The sequence below is a fragment of the Sipha flava genome, unplaced genomic scaffold, assembly GCF_003268045.1.
Source record: "Sipha flava isolate LNK unplaced genomic scaffold, YSA_version1 259_pilon_pilon, whole genome shotgun sequence".
Classification (NCBI taxonomy): Eukaryota; Metazoa; Arthropoda; class Insecta; order Hemiptera; family Aphididae; genus Sipha; species Sipha flava.
Genome location: NW_020272920.1, coordinates 676,075 through 703,251, shown reverse-complemented (window position 1 = coordinate 703,251; position 27,177 = coordinate 676,075). Strand labels below are relative to the sequence as shown.

Genomic DNA, 27,177 nt, shown 5'->3' with positions numbered 1-27,177 from the left:
AGTAACCACATATCATGAGAACAGAGGTACGACGATACGATGAAATATCATTATTTTGTGAAATCTGCCATACAATAAAGCCGTTTCATAATCCACACCGACAATATTATACAGTAGGAAGAATTATAAAAAACCGCATGGTTTTCATTTTGAATATTATGTGTTTTCATGGTTTATTAATAAAATACATTGTTTGAAATGAATAATGATCGAAGAACAAAAGAATGCCATGGTATTTGCATATTCATTTATTTTCAACAACCATTATAACGTCTTGAGATTTTCACTAAAACTTTTATTTCTTAGACTGAATGCCATTAAACAATATGAAGATATTTCAAAACACAATTTAAATAAAAAAAATGTATTTTTTAACTATTTTAAATTTTACCCTTTAAAATATGTGTTATTTTCAGATTAGGATAGTTTTTGTAATCTTGTATATTTGTTAAAAGGAATTTTGTTCAATTGAAATTTGAATCTGGTTATATCTGCACACACACACACATATATATATATATATATATATATTTATATACAGTGAATTCCAATTAATGTGGATACATCGGGACCAAACTCAATTGCTCACATTAAGCGGTTGGCCATATAAAGCGAACTTAGTACAAAAACATCAATATTTTTAATATCAAAAATATTTTATTTTATACACGTAAGCCACACAATTGGAAAAAAAAAATGTTAAATTAAATTAATAGATAAATTAAGATACAAAATAATAATAAATAATATTATCTTGGAACGCATAATTTTTCAGTGATTTTACATTGTTAAGTTCCTGGAAAAAGAGACTGTGCAAAATCGCGTGATTTTTTTTCTTTATGGAAAGATCTTTTCGAAAGATAATCTAAAATTTTCATGATCGCATTGAAATTCACCTTAAAACCGAAATGAATCGAGTTAAGATACATAAAGCCACAAGTTGGTTGCTTTATTTTTTTATTTTTTTTTAATGATCACAATAACACTCCTATATATTCAATTTAACTCACAACAAAATCCCAAGGTTTAAATTAATTTTTTTTTATTACTTTTGATATACATCATAAATATGACGAAACCCAATTGCATTTGTTGTTCATATTCTAAAGCTTTTATGAAGTAAATATTGTTTAAATAAAATGAACTAAAAGCCCAAATTATACTATTTTTTTACCTTGTTACCATACATTATATTTTGAACCATTTTTCCCATTTTACGTGAATGCCTGTAATTTGTCCACATTAGACGGAATCTAATATATATTTTTTACGAGAACTATTATTTTATTCTTCTTGGTTAATGATTTTTTTTAAACATCTTTAATATTTAATTGTAAAAACAAAAAAGTTCTATTATAATCACGACTTCAGATTTTAAAACTTAATTTTGTTTGTATAAAATATAGCTTAAATAAATAAAACCAAAATTATTTATAGGCAGAATTATTTACGATTAACAATGTTTTTATTTATTATTTTCTTTAACGTTAATATATTTTAATTTAAATATAAATATCCCGCGTTAATAATCGCGAGATAATTCAGTGTTGATGATTTTTCGAGAGATTACAGTAGTCATAAATATGGTCGTTTTGTTAAAGATCAAAATAATGTATTATTTACGATCCGAAGCCTTTACAAAGGTTGTAAACCATCATTTGCTTGTAATTTTAGTTTTAATAACATTATTTATTTACTTAACGTTTAAAGCTTAAACAGTGCAATTTTTAAAACACATGTTTTGAACCTCAAATTATAGTTTTATTGAATAATTTAAATAAAGAGGAAAAATGATAATTAATAAGTATAATAATTCATTTAAGAATAAGTTTTATAAACCTTATTCTTAAATGAATTATTGGAAATTGCCAGACACAATATTTTTTCAATCACCTTTTTCTTTCTAGAACACTATAATTAAAGGTATGTGGAGACCTGTATTTCAGGGGGTATCTAACATACTTTTATGCCTTATCTTAACAAAACGTGCAAGTATATTTAAAAAATTATAATTTATAAATAACTAAATAAACATAAATCAAATATTTTATTTAATATTGTGTTAATTAGTCCCAATTAATATGAATTCCTCGACTCTCGTACATTTATTATATTATTATTATTATTATTATTATTATATATTATATTTTATTTATCAGACAGCTGTAATTATTTAGATTTGTGTTTTTGTAGTCAATTTCAGGTTTTATATTATTATATTAAGTATTTGCACGAACATTTAGTCTTAGTTTTTATACGAAATATAATTTATTTTTTACTAAACATTTTAGAATAAATTACATTTAATTTAAACAATATCATTTAAAATACGAACACCTTACTCTTAGACTTAAATTTTAAGGGCCCCATTTACAATATTTCGGGGAATGCCCTGGCATAATCGGAACCCCTCGTGGACACACCTATGATTAAACTCTGATAACTGACCATTTTGATTTTGCAAGTTGTAAAGATCGGTTTATATTTTTTATTTCAAAATAAATTATTTGTAACATTATTGCTGCATACCATGTCTTGTGATTATACATAAATAGTTAAAGTTATAATTTAATTTAATAAGTTAAACATTAATTCAAGAACTTCAATTAGTTCAAGTCTTGATAATAATTTGATATTTGATTTAACAAGAGTTGAAGTATTTTTATCATTAATATATCGGGTTAAATCTCATAATTAGCATAATACAAATATTTAAAGCGAGTGAGGTGTGTACGTAATACGTTCCTCGTTGAAGTTTTGAAAGTAGATTTTGTTGAACTTTGTCATGTTTTCAATACATAAACATAACACTTCAAATAGCAACAGTTTCGTGTTAAAAATACTTGTTGAGGGGCAAGTTCAATAATTTGACAGGAGCGATAAATTTCTTGCATATATAGTAAATACACGTACGTCACTTCATTAACTCTACAAATTTTGGACACCAAAAAAGAACGCTAACTTAATAATAATAGGTAAAAAACATGGACTGTTCAAATGTGGGTGCTCAGAGTACAGTTGGAATTTTTTCGCTATAAAAACCGACAGAATTGGTGTCTCTTATAAAACTTAGTGTACTGTTGATATTTTGAGGTTCATTGTTGAGACATACGGCGATGCTACTTGGAATGTTGTATTTAGTTCTTTCTTCATTAAATTGGCGGCATTCTAAAAGGAGATGTTTGATGGAGATATTGGATCCGCAGGTGATGCATGGTTCTGAGTCTGTTTTGTCCATGAGGTGTTTGTGGGTATGCCAGGAGTGTCCAAGAAAATAATTTGTTTAAGTGATCTAAGAACGGACAATTAGTCAAAACTCACAAATTTAGGACTGTAATAGTTTATGGACCAGACCAAACATATTCTATTTTTATATTTTATCGGAATGGACCGAAAATATGATGTAACTTAATATAGAGTGAACAAACGGTTTGAAATTTTTGAATTTCACCGAATAATTGATGATTGGTATAGATTTCAATTACTTATGGTTTATTTCAAAACTGTATAAAATTGACAATATGTAGTATGTAGAAAAGTTTATATTGCTTTGTACATTAATACAAATTTTATCGAACAGCGTCGTGTAGCAGCTGTATACAAGCTCCTCCATGTAGTGGCGTAGCCAGGGGAAGGTCAACGGGTTATAACCTCCCACCCGAAATGTTTCTCTTATTTTGTAAAATATATAATCATTTTATACGTTTAATGTTATATTATGTCACCATTAAACAATTTTCACAGTTTTAATGAATTAAATAATAACACATTTTACATTTCAACTTATGTTTAATCGACTTATTAAAATTAAAGAGTTGGTACTTATGAGGAAAAGAATTTAATCTCCCGAAAATATTTTTCTGGCTGCACAATTACTTCCATGTCATCCGCGCTATAACGAGAATAATTGCAATCGTTGTTTTTGAAAATATTTTTGATGGTAATTTTTATTAGGTACTTTGAACAACCCTGAGATATATACAAAGTAAAGACAATGGTGCAGGAGTAAAATATTGATTCCTATGAAAATATATTTGTTATTTATTCTATAAATAATGTTTTTAAAATATAAAATCATTGTTCAATGGAATTTAAACGATCCGTAACCAACTTTCCGAATACTTGAAGTTTCCGTTTGATATAAGATATAGTTTAATATAAACGGTAAAGTTTAAGATTTTTATGACGTTTCCGTTTCATATACTTGTATAATATGTAATAATGTGCCTCGTTCGATTGTAAAAGACGGCAAAAATATTTTATAATAATGTATACTATTTATAAGTACGTGATTTTTAAATCATTTCAAATAAATAAATAACGGTATCTTCGATACCCGTGCGAACAACATGGGTCGAACAATAAATACTATTGACATCCTAACATTCAAAGGACCGGTCCAAGGTCCATGTCACCGCATATCCCTATATAACAGGTACATACAACCCTTCCCAGTACTTTTGATTTTAGGTCGTCAATGCATGCGCATTGATCGTAAGATCAACGAAGCAACTCTTTTTGGTCGTTTGTGCATGCGCACCGATCATAAGATTAACGAGAGAGTTTATACATGCGATTTATTTGATTTGTGATTTTAATCCGTTCGAATTGTGTTCTTCGTACGAGTGTTGAAAAGTATCCGGTTCCAGTGAAATTAAATTCTGCATTTGTTCTTTTTTTCAACCTCGTATCGATATCTGAAGGTCTACGGTAAAACAAGTAATGTAATTGCTGTCTTATTTTGCTTTGCAGACTATAATTGCACTGATAGGCTCTCGAACCTTCACAACCCTGAGAGTCCTCCCTTAAACAAGGAGAAAGGTAACAACCCATTAATACATTCTTATCTCACCACCATTTACATATATACCACCTCCCCATTATATTTTATCTGTATATTATTGGGTTATTACAAGTATATGTTATACTCTATGGATATGTCTTGACTCGTCTATTCGAGTAACTATGTACGCGGACGGTATTCACTGATATTATTATTTATAATTCTAATATATTATTATTATTATTATTATTATTCTTACCACTTTACGATTATTAAGCTCCAACCCTCCTCTTGACCGTAGTACAAACTATAGGAAACCACATCGGTGTACGTGTTCACCTCTATTGGATACCAGCGATTGGAGTTCGTCGAGTTATTACCGTTTCCTGCTATTCCTAGAGGTTATCGATTGTAAGTGCAGACAATGAATGTCTTTTGCGACATCACCGACTTGCTTGGGTCAGCTTCAGACCGTGGCGAAAAAAAATGTAGTCGTCTTAAACCGCTATTAGAGCCGCGTAACATTCACGCGTCCTCATATCACACTCGGCCACCGCGGTGTGTCTTATAAGTCGTCGTCAGCGTAAATTCAATTTACATTCTTTTTGTCGTCTTTTAAAGTGAATTCCAGTGTACACAATAGTCGTGGGTTCCGCGTACAATATATCACCCAGAGTTTGTTCTTGTCACAGAAATCGAAAAAACCACACGGCCACCACGGATGCGTAAGTACATGCAAATTCGAGCATGCATTTACTGCAGTGGAATATATAATAGATCATTTAATTTATACGCTGCAATGACGGCTACACCTGCGCGGCATAGAATTCAGTGCGCACTAGTGCATTTTTTAACTAGTTAACTAGGCGAAACAAATGTCGTTAATTATATTCTGTCGATAGTATTTTGAAAGATTGGGTGAAATTATGCAAAGCGGACGTGGAATATCATCAATAATTCATCATATATATCGTACAATCATCATACTATGGTATTATACGTTGATTGCTTTGAGTTTTAACATTTTCTTGTCGCCTAGTGAAAATCCCTTAAAAAATGCACTGATGCATCTCATCACGTGTCACATTATTCTCCCGACGTGTTGATCGCATCCACTACCACGTACAATATCATTATTGTTTTCTTTGGTTTCCTATATTTTCTTAATCCATTCGCCCGCGCTCGAATTTTCAATATTTCTATTCCGCACGAGCCGCCTATTTCTTATTCAATTACTTGCAATTATTAATTTCAGCCTTCAGTCGTGTAATTTCCAATGTCATGCATCGCTTTTATTTTCATCCGCTATTTTTCTTTTAATTTTCATTCCACTACAAAGTATGGCACTTCAATCATCATTTATGTGTCTTTTTTTTAAACACGATTTAATTCAGAGATTTACAGAATATCACGACTTTTTTTTTATATGTTGAGTGAGTTTCCGATTTTTATTTTTATCGTGAAACATTACATTTCTAAAGCAAATGTCTGGGATTTTTAGTTATGGTTTAATTGTATGTCCAATTACATGATAAATTAAATGTAATCATATCAGATCATATGATATCAGAACCTTGTTCATCATCGATAGTACAAAAATCTTGAAACACTTTTGATTCTATTTTTAATGCATTTATTTCTTCAAATATATACAGAATAAAAAATGTCAGAAAAAAACATGTCCAATGATTTTCTTAATCATATCAAAGAAAAACTAAAAACTTAATTATGGCCATTAACATTATTCTAAAAGCCTGATATCGAACTTTCTAATTAAAAAAAAATTTAATGTAAATTTCATGGTTAATATTATTTTCTCGATATTTATCACAATAATGACTTATGTTAAGACTGAGATCCAAGGGAGACAAATGCCACTATAAATTAATAAAATAATAATTTTATAGAGGGTGGAGGAGAATTTGAAGGTGAATTTTAATTATAAATATATAAGCTATACTTTATAAATTCTACATAACTGTGTTAGGTATTATGTGTATTTGGCAAGCAGGATTATTTCTTACAATATTAACAGAAAAAAGTTTTAATTTAAATATTTTACGTACATTTATTTATTAATATTTATTAGATACTGTATATTAGTTTTTTAATATACGTTCATATATTTTGCATATAAACATGGATTATAAAAAATAATTATCACCCAAAAATGTTTTTAAAATAATATCAAATAATTATTGTTTAATGGTATATTATTTTTGATATATACAAATATTGATTTCAAATTATTAAAAGCATTTTCAGGAAATTTACAAAAATATTCTTTAAATTTAGTTACTTCAGTTAATTATAGAAAAAGTAATTTATTTGTATCTTTAAACCTGGTATTTAATTGCATTAGAATATTATCAATTATTTCATAAAATAATATTTTAAAATTTGATTGATTGTTGGATTCATTTTTTATAGGTTTTGGAGGTTTTGTAATAGTAACCACTTGATTAAATAATTTTAAAAATTCAGGCTCATATCTTTATTTATTTATATGAGTTGTGAAAATTTTCCATTTGTCCATAAGTAGCTATGCACTTGGATACTCTTGGGCAGAAGATTCTTTTAGAGAGCATGATATGAACAAAGTCCCGAAAAACAGCACTTTTGGGAAAGAAAAATTAACAACATATTTTGTGTGTACGATCTATGTTTATGGCTTAATAGTATGTGACAATAGTTATGAAATTATTATATGCTTTTCGTTTTTAATAAACACGTCTGTATAAAAATATGTTTTTAACGAGAAAATATGGTGAATTTCATCATTTAGTTTGTTAATTATGAAACGAACCAAGACGGTTTCACATGTATTTCTAGATGACAAAAGAAGTATTAAACTTACCAAGGTCGTACAAAACATAATGTTCACAAACTTTTTCAATCAGAATTTCATCCATTAGTATACATTTTAATGAAGAAAATAGACAAAATTGACTAAATTCGTGAAGTCACGTCACAAAAATGTGTGTGATGTTAGAAAATCAAAACGTACTGACACACGTGAATTAGGAAATGTCGCGTGACACGCGTGAGATGACATTAGTGTGGTGCTGATACATTGAAAATTTCAATTTGAAATACGATATAAATCTATATCCCATACTTTTTCCCGTGACGTGATTATATATGATATCACGTGAGCTCACGTTATGTGACAATAATCTATTCTTACTTTTAGAATTCTTATTATACTTTATCTTTAATTGATATCGGTTTTTAGGTATTATATTCAATTTATCCAATTAATTTTAGTTAGTTTAAATGTAAACTTTTATTTGGATTATGATTATTGGATGTTTTACTATTAGATTATCTATTAATGATTTGCTCAATAAAAATGTAGATACACGTGACGCAAATAGAATGTTCGAAGATTGAAACTAAATTACCAATAGCGATTATATAATCTTTGTGTGTCGAATTTCGTTTAAATTGATTATTTTAGCTTGGTATTTGTTTGGTATTAAGCTATTTACAACAATAGAGACAAATTATTATTTGCTGTTATCCGTGTTAATTGGGGTTTCTGAAGAATTAACGTTGGATATATTTTTTTGATTGTATTGTTGTTGTGATTTGATTTATGACATGGTTTTTGATACATTATGTTTGGAGATAGTATTAGTTGTGGTGTTTTAGTTTTTTTTAGTTTTTGAACATAGTTTGCATTGATTAACGAAGAGAGGAGTTAAATCAAAGCCGGTAGTTTCATACAGTGGCTCAACAAGGATTTTTTTAAGGGAGGTGTCCGCCAGTGATATGTTGTATAATATAATATGTACGAGTACACCTGTACAGTTAATTTTTAAAATCTAATAGTTATAGAATAATTATAGTTTAAATTATAATATTTATAATTAAGAAAAACCAAGTTTTTAGTCACATTATAAAACATAACACGTTAGTTATCAATATTATAGAAGAGAAGATAAATGGGAAAAGAAAAAAAGGACGACCAAGAGAATCAAATCTGGGAAGTATGAAGAAGATATTATCTTAAGCAAATTATGAAGAAATGAAAAGGCTAGCAAATAGAAGAGAAGATTGGTTGAAGAAACAAGGCGAAGTCTTTAGAAAATAAAAAAATAATTATAGAATCTCGAATCACTGCTATTTAATATTCATTGTACTATCTTATTCGAACCTACCACTGTAATTATTTCTGTGTTTTGCATTCATTTAATAAACTAAAAGTCATTACCAACATTTAAAAAAATTTTTTCGATAGTCATCGAATACAGTTTCTATAAATTCAAGGGGAATGTTCAGTCACTCAAAACACTCCCCTTGTTCGAACCACTGGTTTTTTAAATATTTTGATGTAATGGGCTTGTGTTCGTTAAGTTGTTATTTCATATATTAGTATGGTCATCGATTATAAATACTAGTATTTATAATCAATAATAGTACCTGAAATACGATGAATGTGTGATATCGGAAGCTATCGACACTCATGATACGCGAGTTATGTGTTGATTGTGTGGAGTCTAAATGTATATATAATTTTTTTTATGTACATGTATTTTGGATTTCTCTGATTGATTAATTTTATATATAATTTTTAAACGTCTTATTAAAGATTCAGTTGTTTCACCAGCATAAGCATATTCGTTATTTTTGTTTTCATCATATAATTTACAAAATGTCTTATCTCCTTTCCGTTTAACATAATCCTCGACCAAATTACTTTTGCTGTCTATTATTGAAAATTGTCAATGTAATCAAACCAACAGTATAGAAAGAAATCCAACTTTGAAAATACTTAGTAAAATTATTATTTCTCATTTAATATATCAACTGTTGATAAGATTAATGCCATATCCAATAAAGAACGTACTCTAAATATAATTTATGGGTGTAATTCGAACGCACCGAATATTGGTTATATCAGTGTGTTTATGGGAATGGCCGGATGGTCGCTGTTCCCCCTTCTCCCGGCAGACTGTGATTACAACAAAATCATGTCCATAAAAAAAAAAAAAAAATCATGCTCTCAATAAAAAACAAGTAGTGTACCGTACAGTAGTATTATGTATGTGTTTTATTTTAGTTTTAAATGAATTTGTTTTGAAATGCCAATGGTTTTACTTTTTGGTTTCAATTAAAACATATTCTTATGTTTGCGAGTTTTTTAACATAAAAATAAATATTTTTCATGTTAAAAAAAAAATAGGTCTCATGATTTAAAATATTGTTATGCCTCCTCGGTCACCAGTCTGGACACGCCTATGGGGTATACTCGTCTATGAACGACATTAGGGAAAACAATTATTTGATATATAATATATAATATAAACGATATAGGTATTCGTTTTGTTTTATATAAACAAGTATCTATATCGAATATCTAACAAATATTAATAAATAATAATCATTGAATTTGTTCGTCACGTGCAGTACGTGAAGACTGGTTACCATAAATAATATTATATATGAAACTGTCCAATTATCTGTAAATACGTGAATGACTTTAAAATATCCGAATATGGATAATAAATTCACGTGTAATAAGTAAACGCGAATATAAATTATTCGTTCCTCTGTACAAGGACTTCATATTCACTCACGTATTAATTTACGTTTTCAAACGATACCTCTAGTCAGTATTCGAAAAATAATGCTGTATGAATATAATGAAAGTTTTGATAGTTTTACGTAATTTGAAATTATCTTTGGGACAATGGCAACATTTTTTTAGTCAGAAAAATTAACTTTTAATGGTTTAAGTTTATTTAATTTTATTTCACAATATAATTTAGATTTTAATAATTAAAGTACCAACATTTGCTATTTAAGGGATCAAGAAATCGTTATAATTAACAAATAAAATAATGATTTCAACTGTAAACAATTAAACGAATGTCTGTAATTATAAATAATTTGGCAAATTCATAAAAATATAATGAAATATAAAACCCACTCACAAGTTTCAATATAGAATTCAGATTATTACAACTGAATATTTCGAATGAAATAAAAAAAAATACTTAATTTTGCGTGTTCCGTTTTCAATAACACTAACCTTATGATAAAGTGATCTTGAGCAGCTATTCGAATCAATTCTGCACTAGTTAGCTAATATCAAATAATATTTTTTATTTTTCAAAGTAAAAATATATTCTTAAATCAAATGTAAGTACTATCTATTATTACGAAAACAATATCTATTTCACAAACAAACATTAATTTAAAAGTTAACAATTAATGATTTCTATTTTGGTACCTGACAAGTTCACAGGTGTTCAAAGCCACGAACCATTACACTATTTAATTATTAAATTTATGAGATAAGTTGGATATGTACCATAACGTGAGACAATACAGTTATTTTCATTGGGAACATTATACTAGTAGTTTAATTTTAAAAACAAAGATATCACTGAAACTAATATATAAATACACTAATTAATATACATAATATTGAAAAATATATATATTAAAAATATACCGTACAAAGTTTAGTAACTGGAAGTAAAAAAACAAATTAAATAAAATATATATTTTTCTACTATATCTTTTATTTATACATATATTTGAAATTATAAATAATAATTTTATTGATAAAATGTGCTTATAGAAATAGACTAAAATAAGAAAATATTATCCAATCATGAAAAAACCATCGTTGTATAACTCAAGCCTGGGCATTAACCAGTGCCGTATTGCCATATTAAAAAAAAAAAAAAAATGACGCCCCTCTAAGGGGCCTACCCACGGAAAATATAGGAGATAGATCCTCATGAACCTTTTAGATATTCTAAAATCAATGCTATTTTTGTGTAGTAGCACGTCACCGCATGCCACACACGATAACATAATACGCTGTATTATTATAAATAATTTGTATTTATTGACATTATCATAATACATTTTTGGAACTAATATTTAGTATATTAATAATATTCTGGATCGTTGATAGCTATATTGCTATAAATACATTAATAATATATATTAATAAATTAAAAACATTAACATTCATTTATGACACTGTTATTAAAAACAAAAAAAAATAATAATTTCAAAATAATTTTAAAAGTTCAATAATTCACAAGTGAGTAAATTTCCGACCACACAATTTTGGTACCCCCAAAAAACTGGTACCCGTAGCAGTTTTAGTCAGTCCCCCCCTCCTAAATGCGGCCCTAGAGTTAATAAGTTAAAAATTAAGTTAATTTAACTTATTAACTTAACTTATTACATTACTAATAAATTAACTTAACATATTAACTTAACTCATTTTGTTTGTGCACCATCGTGACGGTCGTCGAGGATTCGCCAAGACCACCGTCGGCACCCCTCTTTTTTTACCCCCACCGGTGACGCGCACCCGGTCGCCCGGGCCGTTAGGAATGTGTGGGGAAAAACTTGTTTTCGGTTCTGGATATTCGTTCGCGTTCGGCCGGCCGATAACTATCGTGCCTGCGCCGTCTTTTCCGTGTGTGTTGTCTTCTTAAGGTCGATTCCTTCTTTTTTGTACGCGAGTGTCGTTTGGTAGTGCGTTTTTGATCCGCCACCGTTGGTCGATCTCGTTTGTGTGTCACCGCGTGTAGTGTCAACGCGTCTTTTTTTATATACTATCGACCTCGTGGTCACTTTCGCAGCCTTGCGTCCGTACGCCCTGTTTATCGCGTCGGTTGATTGGTGGACAGTGGTATTGTGCCATCACCGTGCACCGTGTTTCACGAACTCGCTTTTGTGTGTGTTAGATACCACCTCTTCGAGTGCGTTTCCCGTACGTTAACCTGTTTTTCGGTCGCGATCACTTTAGTTACGTTGGCGTCCACGTGGTTTTCACCCGTGGTCCTTTTTACAAGTCGGTTCGTGATGCGCGTCGCGTACGCCAGTAGTACCAACTTCGTTCCCGACACAAGCCATCCATTGCCACGAGTGTTGTCTGTTGCGGTCTGCTGGTTGGTAGCACTACGTATTTACGCTGCCATCTAGGGGTCAGGTGTAACGATTTTCAGTTGGATCCTTATCACCACCACCCGAGATAAGATTGTTTTTATTTACTCATTGTCTGTAAACTTTAATAATAATAAGTGTGGTTTGTGCCCAAGGGCCTATTATTTATTGGTCTATTATTTCTATGGCCCTTTGTTGTCCTTAAACACCATCATCTCCTCCTCTCACCATATTTCTTAATATTCTTCAGAGCGCACGTTCGCGAGTGTCGCGCGGCCGGCTGGCGATCAATATTTTTCAACAGCTCCGCGACGGTGCGTACAAACACATTTCCTTACAAATCAACTTGAAATTAAAGTATTATTTTTTCATTTATTCCAATTAAGTTAATTTTGATTTTCAAGACCAGAAAAATATTTTTGTAAAATATCATTTTCGATAACAAGTTCATGGAATTTAATGAAAAATATAAAAATAAAATTTTCGAATAATTTTTAAATGAAACTATAATATTTGTTTCAATGTTAACTATTAATTAGGGCTCCACTGGTATCGGGAAAAGTATTCAACCATCTTCAGAGAAAAATTAGAGTAAAATTAGCCATCCCACCCATGTATTACGTTATCATTGTCATGGAACGTGACCGTAAGTCTATACTACAAAAACAGATACTGGGTATTTTGATTAACCTGTCCATTTTATTTTTTTATTTGTTTAGATTTTAATAAAATTAAATAATATTATATATTTATTTTAATGTTTTATATCAACCGTTGAAACCCGATTGAGCACGGTCCATAATATTTAATAGCCCTATTGAGCACAGTCAAACGAATGCAACGTTGCCAGTTTTTCTATCCGACTATAACCAGGCTACAAGCGTCTTTTGAAATACTCGTATACGTAATCGTTGTGCTTTATAAGTCGTATGGGAGGTATTTAACCGTAGAGCATGCTGCATGGTAATTATGTTCATTTGTGGTTTCCAGGGCTTAGAACCGGTAACCGGTTTGTAATGAATACCGGTAAAAAACCGTAAATTTGAGAACCGAAAACCGATAACCACTTTTAGTTTTGGAATGCTGGAAGCAGTTATTGGTTATCGGTAACCAAGGTAAATATCTAAATGTTAACATCAAAGCCATTACCTCGTATTTTCAATCCCGATTTTAAAACCAAAACCTATTCCCGACTAAAATTATTAACGGTTTTTTCGTGGTATTAATACTTGAATTATGTTATGATTACATTATACTATTGTAGTTGAATTTAATTTCAATCTTAGTGTCATATCATAATATCAAAATTACACGATAACTGGTTACTGGTTTTAAAAAATTTTTGGCCCATTACCAACTTTATTAGGAACGGTTTTAAGCCCTGGTGGTTTCTCATCTTTTGAAAAGCGGCACGAGTCTAAGGAAAATCGATAAATAATATAAGAGTTGTTTAGGAAACGACATAATCGTAGAATCAAAATAGGTACATCGATGGATTGGCGATTACGATTATCTGTTAACTTGGATATTATTTGTTATCTACACAAAATATAAAAGTGGGCTTTGGTATTGTTAGCTGTAGTAACTTAGACTCAATACTATCAGGCGTTAGTGATTAGTGGTTGTTCATCGTTACACGTTACATCGTTTTATTTTAGATATTTTTACTTTTTTTATATACGTCGAACGTGATGAAAATAATAAAATAATAGTTATTGTATCAGAGCGAGGAAAAAAATTAGCCAATGTTGGAGCTTTTAAGTATAGATTTATTGGATCATAAAAAACGGCGAGTTATTAGAATTGGCGATGCACAAAAAATAATTGTATAGCTTTGATTTATTCTGGGCCAAATAAAAATATTGTTATTAAATCAAATAACACATAATACAAAATAGTACATAATAGTACATAATCATGTATGAAATTCACCTAGTAAATTAGAAAGGCAAGTATTACGTGAAAATTGTTTAATACGTGCTAAAGATTCACTGTCAACTCAACCTTTAAAATTGATCAGAAATGAAATTTTAAATAATTTAGAACAATCTATGCGGAATGCGAATATTTGATTTATAAACGACAATATTATTATTATTACTAATATATTTTAAATTATTAATATTCTTTAAACCCATAATATTTATCATATTCATAATAAAAATTATAGATATAGTAATTATGATTATTGGTCATAATAGTACAGCACAGACAGCCGATGTCAACACGTGTCGCGGCTTAGTTTTATATTTTATCGAATTTATTTTTTTATCGTTGTATCGTTCGATAATTTTTCTTGGGTATTACGCGACGCAATTAACCACTTTACTGGCTATGCTCATTTATCTGATACGATAATTAAATCATTGTCGTAATATTATATACCTCGTTAGCCGTTCAGTGCTGGTGCGTTTCATTTTCGTTTATTTTACAATTAAATATGTCAAACTTACGTAGTGCTAAAATACTAGTATTTTTGGTTGGTGATGTAAATCATCAAATTTTTGGTGCTAAACTTCCGTCTAATCGTCAAGTGCTTGCTGTTTTATTTTATAACATGCATGAAGTGAAATTATCTTTGAGTGAAAGTGCTGATTTGGCAGTTCAAGAGTGCAATATATTTTGGGAGAAGGCTCAAATTCCAACAAAAGCTCTTCCCAATAGTGTAAAAAAACTTGTTAAGTTGTACGAAGACCGGAGAAATCTTCAAAAAGATGCAAATAAAACTCAAGAGATTTTCGAGCATTGAAGGAATGATTTTGTGAATAAGCTAGATTACATTTTTTTTTCATATAGCACACGCTAGTGCTCTCGAATTTATGAAACTGGAAGAAGATAACATTTTTTTACAGCGTCAAAGGGAGCCAGGCTGGCCTGGTAGCTTGGGTGGTGTTGACTAGAAGTTCGTTGAAAAAGAAAAACGAGCAATACAAAGGGCTGACGCCGAAGAAAATCGTAGAAAAAAAATCTTCAACACTGTTTCCATGTCTTCGTTAGTCGTTAACTATAACGTAAGTGATTCTCTCAGCTCTAATGATTTTGAACTCCCAGAACAATTCCCAGAAATGTCAATGAAGGCAAAACGTGACAGGAAAAATTTTATTACCACTAAATTGGTGTTAGCATTTGACAGGTGTCAATTAAGCGTAAGAGACTCAGTGTTCATTGTTCAAGCGACTATTGAGGCTCTGGGATTGGATACTGATGATTTCCCGGTGAACAAGTCCACTATCCAGCGATTTGGAACGAAACTTCGCTAAGAACGAGTTGTATTCATCAAACGTGATTTTCAAAATGAGATTCCTAAAGTGGTGACTGTACACTGTGATGGTAAAATGTTACCAGCAATAAATGTGAAAAATTCTTAAGAAGAACGTCTTTCCATTTTAGTTTCATTTGGTATAAAAGAGCAGCTTTTGGCAGTACCGAAATTGGAAAGTTCAAGTGGCAAAAATTAGGCTGATGCGATCTTCAACACAGTTGCAGACTGGAATCTGACAGAAATAGTTGAAATTCTATGTTGCGATACAACGGCTTCCAACACAGGACGAATAAATGGTGCATGTGTGTTGTTGGAACAGAAACTAGAGGTGGGAGTTGTTAATTTTTGGTTGTCGTCATCACATTTATGAACTTGTATTGAAAAAATTATTTGAGGCTAAAATGTCATGTCGTTTCAAGTCCGGACATACCTCTTTTTAAAAAGTTTAGGAAAAATTGGAAAAATATTGATCCCGGTAATTTTGAATTATCTACAAACAGTGTAACAGTTCATTGGACTGAGTATGAAGTCAATACATTGTTCGATTATTATCAATTTGAAATTTTAAAGAAAGACTTAAGACATGACTATCGTGAATTAGTAGAGCTATCTATTATATTTTTGGAAGGAGATAAAAATAAAACATTGAAAATAAGACCACCTGGTCCAATGCACCAAGCACGATGGATGGCGAGAACATTGTATTCGTTGAAAATTGCTCTACTTAGCGCACAGTTTAGTCTGCCTCAAAAAGACAAATTAGCTCTACTGGATGTGTGTAGTTTTATTGTTATGTATTACGTTAAGCAATGGCTGAAATGTACATCTGCAATGAAAGCTCCTCAGCAAGATTTGAACTTCCTGAAAACTATCAAGGCCTACGATACTGTGGATGAAATAATATCAAAAGCAGCAATAAAAAAGTTTTGCCAGCATCTTTGGTATTTAATCGACGAAAATAGCAGCCTCAGGACTTTTTGATGATTCAGTGGATCGAGCTACAAAAGCAAGAATAGTTGAAAATTTTCATAGAGAATATCCAGTCATGTCTGGAAACAGGTTTATCCCATCCGTTTAAGAATTGATAGGTCCATTTTATGGTAAGTTCTAATAAAAATTATTGGAAAAACGTTTCGTTTAAAATATTTTATTTTTATTGAATAAATAATATTGCTTTTAGCATTACTTTCTTATCATCACTTTAACACTATTAATAAGTATTATATTATAAATTTATTTTAATTATTTTCGTTATTTTTTTTTTTTTTTTTTTTTAGAGAAGAGCTTAGATGACTTTTTATCTTTGAAGAGTAAGAATTTTTTCAGTCTCCTAGAATTCAATGATCAATTTCTTCAGGCACCCATATCTTCATGGGAGACAAATAAGGATTTCATTCAAGCAAAAGAAGTCATTTCATGCCTAAAAGGAGTTAACGATACAGCGGAGAGAGCTGTGAAATTAATGCAGGATTTTCATGGTCTACTCACAGCAGATGAAGCACAAAAACAGTTTGTGTTACAATGTGTTAGTGAACACCGAAAAATATATCCAGATTGCAAAAAAGAAATTTTGAAGAGAAAATACCAATTGTAATAATCTATGTTCAATTTTCATTTAATAAAATAAAATATTGATTTTTATGTATTAAATAACAATATTCTGAAATAAAATAGTAGTCAATTAATTTAAGTGCTATCACGTTTTATCTAGATCTTTGTAAATTATTCACAAAAATGTGGTAAAAAATCTGGTAAGTCGGTAGCACAAAAAATTAAGCCAAGTAAAATGTTGAGGTGCCCAAAAAATGTATTTGAAATACTAGAGAAATACTAGAGTTCGTATATACCAATTTTGAATAAAATTCGGCACGGGTTAACTTTATCCTATTATGTTATATAGAGAGAAAATATTTAATTTACAACAGTTTAAGACAAAAAGGAAAAAAATTAGGGGGTATGTGGGACAATTTTCTAAAACAAAAAATTTTTCTATATATAAGGGACACCCTAATATATATATTTGTAAAATAATTTAATTTTATAGTTTTATACACTAATAAATACTTTGATGATTATTATAAAATAATTCTTATAAATATTTCAATATTTTTTCAAATTATTATTTTGTTGTTTGGGACGGCAACGTTATACGTATTTTTATGTTCAACCGTGTTACATTTTGGATTTCTATTGTTTAATTGTATCTGTGCTCAATCGGGTTCCAATCGTATCAATTGTGTACATTTATTATCTGTATAATTTTATAGTTACACTTTCAACTGCAGTTATTATTTTTAGTTTTCATACTGTTATTGAACATTAAAAAGAATACTTTTTTTTAAATTATATTTATCATATGTGATTTGTATAAAAAATGAATAAAAACAAACGATACATAATTTACCATAAATTTGACATTTGAATGCTTTATAGAAAATCCCAATAAAGGAATCTATATTTTTCTACTCTAATAAGAGTCGAATATGATTTTTCTGCGTTTTCATCATCGTTAATGTTAAATAAGATCTGTAGTAAATTGTTAATATATATAACTTAAATCAGCGCTTAATTATTTTTTTTTTGTAATTAACTTAACTTATTAATTGAAATTAAGTTAAGTTAACGATATTTTTTAACTTAATATATATATATATACACATATTACCATCTGAGTTCACATTATTTATTACAGTAATTATTATTGTATTCATATTTTTATTATTATTTTATCGGAAATGACTTGTAGTTATTTAAATTTAAAGTCACATACTTTCAGAAAATATTCTAAGTAATTTTCACTGAGTGGCACTCCAATAAAATTGTCTACCAGACTATCATATAGGAAAAATCAACTCCTGTCAAATCGGTCGTTATTATTGTTCGTCAGTGACACGATCATTCATCACTGGGTACTGTCACGTACTTAAAATGTTGAAATATGCTCTACTACTTTAATTTTTCATCGTTTCATCTATATCTCATTTGATATTTAAGCAGTATACACTTGGAATTTATTATTGAAATAGTAAAAATGACATTAAAAAAGTATTGAGTTATATTAAGTTGAAAATCGTATAAAATTAAATACGTATCAATATGGGAAAATTTTAACACTCTAGAATCTATTAATTATCTATTAATTACAAGGGAAGAATACGAATATTATAATCGCCAAAGATTCTATAAAGTCATTTCTAGAAAAGCTACAGCAGTGGAAACGCCGAGTAAACAAAGAGACTCCTAATGTTTCGTTTTTCCGTCGATTGAACAAACTTATCTCTGATGAAGAAGAATCTATTTGTCTTGTTGGATTGAAAAGTATAGTGATTGAACATCTTGATTGTTTGACTGATGAATTCATGCGATATTTTCCGGATTTTTCTAACGAAAGTTGGAAATATACGCTAACAAGTGGTCCATTCAGTGCTAACGTAGACACATTGCCGGATAAATTTCAAAAACAAGCAATCGAGCTGAAGAATGATTCACGCGCAAAAATTGTTTTTAACAGTGACAGCTCTTTGGAAGAGTTTTGGGTAAAATACCAACCCATTTATCCTGAAATTTCAAATGAAGCCTTATAAGGCCTTGTACAATTTTCATCGACTTATTTATGTGAATCTGGATTCTCCAGCTTGGCCATTATAAAAACCAAATATAGAAATCGCTTGGACGTCGAATCTGACTTGAGGTGTTCTTTATCAAACATCGAGCCGAACTTTAAAAAATTGTCCAAAAAAAAGTGTTGTGAGCTTTCACATTAAATGTTAATTTTATTATACATTCTATTATTTATATTTTTTACTAATTTATTATAATAATTACTCATGTCAATTTATAATTCCACTATAATACTATATTTTTTATAATTATTTATATTTTATAATAACTATCATCAATAAAAAAGTAGTCTTTCCGAATATTATATAGTTTATTTATAAAATGTAAAGTAAACAAAAAAATTATAATTTTTTCAATTTATTGGTGGGGGGGGGGGGGGGGAGATTATTGAAAATCTACAAAGGGGGCGTAGAATAAATAAGTTTGGGAACCACTGCTTTAGATCAATAAAAGTTGCAAATATATATAATTTAAAGTTATTATATTAATCGAAGTTTTCAAGGTATATGTTGAACATTTTTAACTACCGTTTTACTTCAAAAGAGAAATACATATAATAACTTTTTAATTTTTAAAACAATAATACGTCGTTTTCAAATCAGTATTATTTCGAAGTGAATTTTCTATAAATATATATATCGTTTTAATAATTTATGATTTCCACCCACAATTATATAACTGGTAAATTCAAGGAAATTTCGCTATTTATAAGTATTATTTGAATAACTTTTGGTGCCATGAAATAATAATTTTCATGGCGTTGATTCGTGCCATATTATTTTTCACATAATGATTAAAAATTGCATAAAATATATTTATAAATTAAATGTTTTATAATTGGTAATTTTCGAGTATGAAAAATTTTTGAAATTGTGCCTTATTTTATTCTCATAGTAAAAATGTTCGATACGTCAGTATTTATAACTTCTAACAAATATGAAAAGTGATAATAATGTTGTGCTAACGTCGTCATCAAAACCGCACGGCTAATTGTTTAAAATTACTATCGCTACGCGTTTATTTTTTATTTTTATCACACTGACAAGATTAAAAATGTCTTGTTTGTTTTAGTGTAAAACGTGAAATAATAATATTCAAAATACATCCACAATCCAGGACAATAATTTAGTATCGTGCGACAATGCGAACGCGAATAAAACACATATAATAAAACACGACCTAACCACATTGATCGTAAACACGCAGCAGCGTTGACCCTGAGGGATGTAAGGGAATTGATTGCATTATATTGAAATATTATGTCCTACCGAATTATCGACGGTTTTTTCGTTTTAATTCGATTACCGTCAGCATTATTACGCTGCTAAAATGTTGTTTTTATTTTTATCCTCGAACTCACGCGAACAACAATATTCATTGGTGTTATCTGCAACGCGATGCGAACAAATCGTATTCGCTGTCCGTTGGTGGCGCGAAGTCATGATGTTCGTGCGATTGGCACAAATTTGCGTTGATCGGTATTTCTCAAGACTCCGCGGGGGGAGACCAGCGCGTACATTTTACGGTCTTACAAACGCTACAGAACACGCATAACGATCAACGAATATAATATTTATGGACCGCAATGAATTTTAAATACAGCGCATTGTTTTTAGCATTTAAATCGTAACGGACGAGGCATGCAAATATTACATAATTCTACGGAATTTTAGTTCATCGAATTTACTGATTCACGTTTAGTGTCTTTGTTCATTTCAGGAGAATTATTTGAATTATTGGAAATTTTTCCAATTTTTTCCAAATTTTCCTGATTTCCGAACACCCGTGTATTTATAATAAGTACGCTCATCGATCACGTCATTTCTACGCAACTATACTTTTTGGCGATGCAGAACATGTAGATATTTGACAGTTGATATAGCGACATCTGGAAAGAATAAGATTTGAAACTTGGAACACTATGAGAAGTAGAAGTTTGAACAATAACAACTAATGTGATTGAAACCACATTTCAAAATTTGGACTGTTGGTCAAGGATAGCAACGTCTAAGTCAAAAATGATGGGACTGAAAAAGAAAGAAGATTAAAGAGAGAACCTAGAACGGTGAAACCAAGTACTAGACGTAAAAGGATAAAAATAAAATTAGAGCAGACAAATGAGTACAGAAATTATTAACTTTAAGGAAATTGAAATACTACAATTTCATCAACAACAATTATACAATTTTATATACATTTGGAGATTTAGATTTAAAGTTTTGATGATAAATAAGTTATATGATGAAAGAAGAAAAATTACACGAAAGTTAGGAGCTCTTTTCTTACAAAAATTCAATTAAAAATAGTAATGATAATAATAACAAAATAAATACCTGGCGTATATTTTTGTATAATAAAAAGAAAAATAATTTCATAATGAGTGAAAAACTGCAATGGTTATTATAATCCGATTAGTGTTTGTTACATTAAAATGTTGATTACAATGAAATATTTTTAATAATGTTCTGCAAAATTATTTTTTTAGTATATACACGTTTAAAAATATATTTTATGAATCACGTTTACTCTTAATATTAATTTAGAATAAGCGATTTGATCACCAGAATAATTATTTTCAAATTAAAGTATTGAACGAATATTTTAATAAACCAGCTAAACGTGAACCCTGCTATTATTTTTACTCCTCCAATTCAATTTAAAAATGTAATATATTCAAAAATTCGTCATCAATCAAGATTGATTTCAAGCAAAAATATTTTACTTTAAAAGTATATATCCGGTCATATTTAAGTTTTCATTTCAAAAATTCAGAAAATGTTAACGTAGTCATCACCTTTTTAAGGGAAACTCGTTATGAGCACTATTCCTTTCTACCATCACATCTATGCCCATTTCGGGTTTTAATCAGAAACCATACACTATACAACGCCTGCCTACGATATTTCTTTATTTTTAAAGATATCTTTAAAGATGTCTACATTCGAACATACAGTTATAAGATTCTGAAATAAATTAAAACTAAACATTGCTTTACCATTCTTTTTTGAAAATATCACTTAAAATAACAATGACATTTTTAATATTTCATATATATTTAATACTCTGGTTAAAATCGAAAATCAATTCAAAGTAAATTGGAACTCACCTCAATAAATGTTTTATTTTAATTTTTGTATTTTTTAGTTCGATTAAAATCAAATCATATTTTAATGATGAATTTGATGTACTCGTAACATGGTTTGCTTGGTTTTCAATCAGACCTAATTATGCAACTGTAATTAAAATGCATCATATGAAAAGAAATTAAATACTCTTGTAGATTTACGTAGGTTTTCTTTTGATCTGAATTGTTTATTAAAAAATAATAAGTACTTATAAAAGAAAATTGTCGTCATTATTTGTATAAATAACTATTTTTACCGTATATGTACTTCAACTTGTTAAAAAAATATATCAACTATTCTAAATGTTTTTTGCGATAAATAAAATTAATTTTGAATAACACTTTTTTATTATTGTTTTTGAGTTGTAAAATTAATTTCTTTTTTTCCAATATAGTATCATAAACGAAGTTAAACAGTTTTTATGAGTCTCACTTATTAAGTTTTTATTCATATCAGAAAATATAGTGATAAAATCTAAAATTTATATTTTAAAGTATCTTATACATGGGCCCTATAATCGAAGTAGTTACTGTTTAATATATTTTTTTTTTTGGTTATCATCCCAAATGGTATTATCTAATATATAAAAGAATCCATTGCAAATGGAATGCATTTTTCGTCCCTGTACTGAAACTGAAATAAATAAATAGTTACGTATATTACATAAAATATATCTTGAGACCTATACAGCTGATTGCTAATGGAAAAACGGTTTATATGAGGAATTGTTATACTTTCTACTTTATTTCTTTTATCAAGATGTAACGAATAGTCTGAGTGATCACACACGTCATTCTTCTGGAATCTAGGTTCCGACCGCTATAACCATGTGTGACATTATAACTTTAATTTTTATCGAATTTCTAATCAAAATCTCGTATTTTGAATTGTGTAGTAATAGTTATATACAATGCAATATTATTAATCTCTACTTTATTGTATTATCTTTTGAGCCATGGTAAAATATTTAAAATAATTTTCGGTTGGGTTTTGATTTTATTTACTATTGAAGAATAATTATCACTTATTTATTTTTGTTTCTTATTATATAAATCGAATAACCTATAAAAATATTTATACAACAAGTACAAGTGATAGATAAAGCAATATGAAATATTAAGGTAAAATAAATTACTCAGGCACCGAACTTTTCAAGTTAAAACTTCTAACAACTTCTCTGACACTTTTTTCCAAGAAAACGGAGTACTACAAGGTTTATCCACTTCTGTCACTTTTTTCCTCATCGTCATCAATAAATCGTCATCAAAGAAATAACAACTTATGTTATATTCTGACGACTTTAAATGCTCTGCCACAATATAAAATCTAATTACATTCAGCATTTCATATCAAACTTAACAAACAAGCTCATCTCTTGTTCGAAATTATCGTCGAATAATTTAATCCTCCTAAACCAAACCTCTTATTCTTTAACAAAAAGTGAAAAAAAAAACCATAAAATCTCTATCATCTTTGGAGACCACAAAATCCAGAACCAATCCAATATCAAAGAAAGAATAAACGGAAAAGTAGCAACTAGGATGCCAAGGCTACCCCTAGACATCACATTTCATCTAAAACAAACACTGAATAATATATATATGTACAAAATATGATATCGAAAAAATAATACCCGCTAAAACCTTTTTATGTCCACACTGGTGTTTTTCAATAAACATCAATTTGGAACTGTACACACTCCCCATGAAATCAACAATGCCTTCACACATCTCAAACTCATATTTACACAGATCGCGTTGGGATTGCCATCATTTATGAAGATAACTAAATCTAATGGAGACTATCCGATAAATAGTTCATAAATACAATTAGAGTATATTACTATAATTACTATATATCTAATAAATAATTATATATATATGTTACGGGCAAAGTATACAATTTAGGCATTTTATACATTGTCCGGACAGTATATAAAATGCCCTTCGTATATTGGGCAATATAGATAACAGATGATATGATTTAATGAAATATGATAAATCAATGAATAATGACATGTATTTATATTATTGATTAATTCATCTCAGTAGATATAATATATTACACCATCAATCCTTTTTTGGCTGTGATTCCTTTTTTTTTACATGATTCGCAACTATTTAAGTATAGCATAATTATATCTCTGATGATATTTTTATATTTTGTATTTACCTCGTGTTTCATCTTATTTCGTCCACCATGTCCAATCAATAAATGTACATAATATTTAATTTTGTTGTTTTCAGATACTGATATAATTATCGTATTAATATCAGAAACTTTTAAAACGTCATAGTTTTTTAAAAGTTTATAATCATTCGGTTCCTTTTTCTTTGAATTGTTTTTTAATTGATTTTTATGTAAAATTAATTGATCAAATTTTAACTTGGTAAAAAATGAAGTATTTGAACCTTTCTTTTAAAAAAAAAAAAAAAAATGTTTAAATCTTTATTAAACTTTTCCATATTCGAATAAGTAGTTAGATATGCACTGAATGAATTAACCTGCACTATACAAACGATTCACGATTACTAAATAGTTCATTTTTGAGAATAGGTAAAAGGCCGACTGCACGATAATCACTACAACTTCATATAATATAACTTATAAATCAGTAAATATAGTAATAATATATTATGTCACGTACACGCGTATAATATGTGGACCAGCGGACATCCCCATAGTAAAAATACGATAAGAACAAACAAATTAGTTACAGATAATAATTTTTAGATAATAATTTGACTTTATTTTAACTATGTTTTACGATTTATCATATTTCATTAAATCATATCATCCGTTATCTAAATTGCCCAAATTGTATACTTTGCCCGTAACATATATTTACTATAGTCATTCTCAAAGTCACTGAATACACTATTGCAGAAATCAAACATAACAACATGACGATACATAATAATTTTTTATCGATCCTCGCTAGTCTCTAACATTTCACAACCCAATGGACATTGCGAGGATAATTCAGAATGTCCATTATAGTGCACAATTATCTTCAAAGAAAACATTTCACACTTATGGATTCCTAGTCACTGTAGTATCGATAACAACGAACGTATGTACACAACCACCAAATAAGCTCATTTATTCTTCGATGCTTGTATCTAGCATATCTAGGCACCATAATCAGGGCACCAAAACGTTTTATAACGTTATGAGTATAACATTAAACATGAGGGTTTACATGAGGGTATTCTACATGAGGGTATTTCAACCGTTATAAGTCTCAATATATATATATCTGTACTTTGTATTTATTTATGTATTTATATATTAATGTTTTTCATTTATATATTTACTTTATTATATTTGTACATGTACAAGTTTTATACTGTAACGTCTCCTATGGCCATAGTAGCCGCGGATTGTGAAATAATAATAATAATAAAAAAAAAAAAATTAAATTATATAACATTTCATATAAAGATTGCTGTCATGGATGAAAAAGCCATTTACAGACAGAATTTTATGACATGGCATGGTAGTAGTTAATCACACAACAGGTCGTGATATCTGGTTTATTTTAGGTGCCTTCTGGGGTAAAATGAAAAATAATATTTTATCAATTTTATTCATACATTTGTTTCTAGTGTATCATTTAACATGTGTTATAGAATTATACGTATTCCCACTGATTACTCTTTTAATGTTGAAAATGTCTTAAAATCGAGGTTATTTGCAGGGTTTATCGAATACTTCTATTTACGATCGAAACTATAAATACTGAATCAGATCAATAGATAGTACTGAAGAAAATAAAATAAGTGAAATACATTGGTATTTTTGATTTTTTATGATAATAATTATGATGAAATTAAATTTTTATTTCACTATGCTGTACTAGCGATGGATCCGCACTAAAAGGTAGAGACCTATCTTATATCATGCCAAAGTTAACATTTTACAATACATGACCTACTCATTTATCTATTTTATATTTTAAATTGATGATTGAAGCTGATTTTATTACAAAATAATCAGCAATAAATCGTAGTATTATAATTATATATTTATTCACATTAAATTAAAATATAAGTGTGGCACCAAGGTCTCCTTTTCAAACTGAAATCCATATTCCCTCCCTACTACTATCTATTATTCAAATCATACCTCGAAGACAGGAACTTTACTGTACGCTCTGGTTCAGCCTTATCTGAAATAAATCCCATCCACGCTGGAGTTCCCCAAGGCGCCGTAGTAGCCCCACTCTTATTCAACCTATACATCTCCGACCAACCAACAACCAACCATACGATCACAGGTGACTTTGCCGATGACAAAGCTATTATGGCGCTTAACTCAGACCCTGAAATAGCCTCCAACCACGTTCAAGTCCATTTAAATCTCCTCCAAAACTGGTACAGAGATTGGGGGATAAAAATAAACGAATCAAAATCAGCCCACTGTACATTCACTCTAAGGTCTAGAAACTGCCCTACCATAACCCT

The 27,177-nt window shown here is 29.2% G+C and overlaps 1 protein-coding gene across 1 annotated transcript in view; it reads right to left on the bottom strand.

Moving 5' to 3' along the window:
- LOC112684961 (neuropeptide F receptor-like) overlaps positions 1 to 27,177 on the bottom strand; it is a 127,401-nt gene that overhangs the window by 39,327 nt on the left and 60,897 nt on the right. The gene's annotated exons all lie outside the window — the stretch shown is intronic.